This window comes from Capsicum annuum, chromosome 10 (genome assembly GCF_002878395.1).
Source record: "Capsicum annuum cultivar UCD-10X-F1 chromosome 10, UCD10Xv1.1, whole genome shotgun sequence".
NCBI lineage: Eukaryota > Viridiplantae > Streptophyta > Magnoliopsida > Solanales > Solanaceae > Capsicum > Capsicum annuum.
Genome location: NC_061120.1, coordinates 137,995,176 through 137,998,482, shown reverse-complemented (window position 1 = coordinate 137,998,482; position 3,307 = coordinate 137,995,176).

Here is a 3,307-nt window from a genome sequence, read left to right as displayed (position 1 = left end):
GATTACACAAGGGAGTATGAAGTGTGCCATACCTACTCCTATAGGCAAGTAGTGTGATATCATACCCTATTGTATGAATGTCACACCTGATTACCTAACATAGGTATAAAATGACCTCATAGGCCGCATTTTGGCCATTTCTCTCTCATCCTTGAGAGCCAAGAACCCTAAAGAGTGTGATAACTTTAAATTGAGTCTTGGGGGTGACTTGGAAGCTTGATTAACATAGATGTTTGTTAATATCTTTGAATTTAAGGTAAGAATTATTCAATTTCATGATTGAATTTCTTGAACTTTTTACCAAAGCCCCAAATCCTTTAAGGCTTGATTTTAGCCCAAACTTAGCTTGGTTTTCACCCATTTTTAAGGGTTTTGATCTGATAAGTTTTATGTCATGTTGTATAAGTCTCAAAAATATGATTTTTTATGGGTGGGACCCACATGGGGTTTTGATATAATTTTTGGACTCAAACCACAATGGTGCAATATGGGTATTGATATTCTTGTATTAATATGTAGAATGTATTTTTTATAGCGTAGCATCTTCAAGAAGATTCACGGAAGGAAAAAGAGAAGCTTTAGTGGATCATTGCACTTTCTTCGACATTGAGATATGTTAGGTTTATCCCTTATTAGATTGAGCTATGTCATAGTATAATTGTGATATCTTGTTAGATTGAGATAGGTTTTAGGTGTTGGTTTGAGGGTATGCAAGGCTTGGGATTGGTTGAATTTTTAGGTTATTTGGACCTATTGAGTAAAGTGCTTAGCTTGATGCCTTGAACTATAATGGATTAGACTTAATATCTTATGTTTAGCATGAGGATGCTTAGAATTACTCTAGTTAGATGGGAGTGATCTTGTCACTCATGATTAGGGAAAGATTATCCTTAGTTGCTTACTCAAATAGAGTTGCTTTAGTTCCAATGGACTTAGTGATAGAACTTGAGTAGAATCTCTACCTTGTAGTTAATTGTGGCTTGATATACATATAAGAGTTGATTTAGATACCTTAGCCTTGTCTGGGGTAGAAATGAACTTATAATGTATTTTGGGGATTTAGAAGTGGGATCTTGATCCACATTAATCCAAGATTGACATAGTTCTCTTGAAACCCTTATTCTCTTGTTAAATGCTTAGAGAATACCCTTTTGAGGCAAGGTTGAGAACCCTTGGTACTTGTTATTTATGATAAGTGACGTTAGATGTAATGTATCCTCGATTGTTCCATATATGTGAGTTATTATCTAAGCTCATAAGGAGCTATTGAATATGCTATTGTTTGGCTATTTATTAGGTTTCCAAACATATTATTGAATGAGCCCTTACCTAGGATATTACCCAAGCTATAAATTATGTTATTAACTATTCTATGAGTAAGTTATGGTTTATACCATAGATTAGCTATTGCTCGAGTTATTGATAGAGTATCTTTGATATTGCTTAACACATTGATTATGCTAAGAACGCATGCTATAACCATGCTTGAAAACACTCCTTATGATAATTTTAGAAATGATGTCATGAATTATGATTAGAACTCATGCTTATTGATTTATGGGAAGTTATGGTGCAAATTATGCTTGAAATCATGAAACTTTCTTATATAATTGCTTATGTGTTGGATGTTGCCACCGATAATGATTATGCACATATATTGATAACCGTCATGGTCGGACAAAATTGTAATAACATATTTGTAACCGGTAAGGCCAGAGGATATTATGATGATGTGATGATACCCAGTAAAGTCGAAGGATATTATGATGATATGATAATACCCGAAAAAGCCGAAGAATGTTATGATGATGATAATACCTGGCAAAACCAGAGGATATTGAACATGATGATATATACCCGACAAGGCCGAATGATGATTAAATTGATGTGCCTACATGTACATCTACCGTTTCGAGTCCGGCTAGCCCTATGTAAGGCAACCACATGCTTATTTATATACTTATGTGTACTTTTTCTATGTCGTTGATACTATGGATGACGATTATAACCCACTAGTGATAAATGCTAAAAAATGGTATAGTTAATGCTTGATACTAAATGAGGATTAGTGATGGATATTGTCTAAGTGGCTAATGATGACTAATGGATATTCAAACACTAGAGAAAATAATGAATAAGTACTATTAAAGTCTAGTGATAATGATGGTTACTCAATAATGAAGATTAGTGCTAACAATGATTGTTGAAACCCTGAGGGGTTGTACCACACAGTAAGGGACCAGGTCCCTTAAAGTCATCCATAGGTAATGAAATAGTAAATCAGCAAGAATCACAAACCAGTTCAAGAAAGGTAAAGAACACGGGATTTAACGTGGAAAACCCTTGCTCAAGGGAGGAAAAGTCATGGCTTGCCCTCACAAACTCAAAATAGTCAACTTTAAACAAACTCTTGAGTACAAACTTAACTGTGAACCTAACTCTAGGTTCCTCCTGCTTGAAATACCTCTATTACAAGCACACTTTAACACCTCTGGCAAGGTTCCCTCAAAACTAGTTAACTCTAACCAGAAACAAGCTTAGGAAACTCTACCAAAGCACTTCTCTCAACAAAAAAACACTACTTTTATAGCATGAGTAGTTCGATTACAAATTAACACTCACTCACTCCCTTCTTAAGAATACTACAAAGATAAGAACATGAGCAGTGCTTGAGCAATCTTGAAATGGAGTTTTTTCCACCTCTCTTCACTCTTTAGATTTGTACAAAAACTATTTGATGAAGAAGCATGTTTTTTCTTTTATAGTTGAGAGATAATTTGGGCTAAAATATCATTGGACCAGGTATTCTATTCAGTACAAACAACACCTACAAATTTGTTACACAAGAGGACAAAACTATGCAGATACGTGTGCCAGCTATACTGTACCATGAACATTCAGGGAACTGGTCCCTTGTAATTAGCTGCTCATTATCAAAACTAGATATAGAAATTTTCCTATTTTTTGATAATAAAAAACCAACCATAGAGCTTTGAGCACATCCATCACATTTAATTAGTGTGATTACCACTCTGAAGATGAAATGTTCCCCCATCATCATGCTTTCACCATCATGCAACATAGGGCCTGGTCCATTATTGTCATTTGCAAAAAAACTCTGAGCACATTTGCTTCCCTCTATCACTGTGCCTCACCATACTTCCCCCTATCATCTTGCACCAGACATGAGCACATATATACACCTGGGCCTTACATATAAAGTTGGTATTCCCCCTTTTAGCATTATTGAAAAGGACTAACAGTAAACCATGAGTAAAGATAAGTGCAAGCTAATTATCTCATGGAC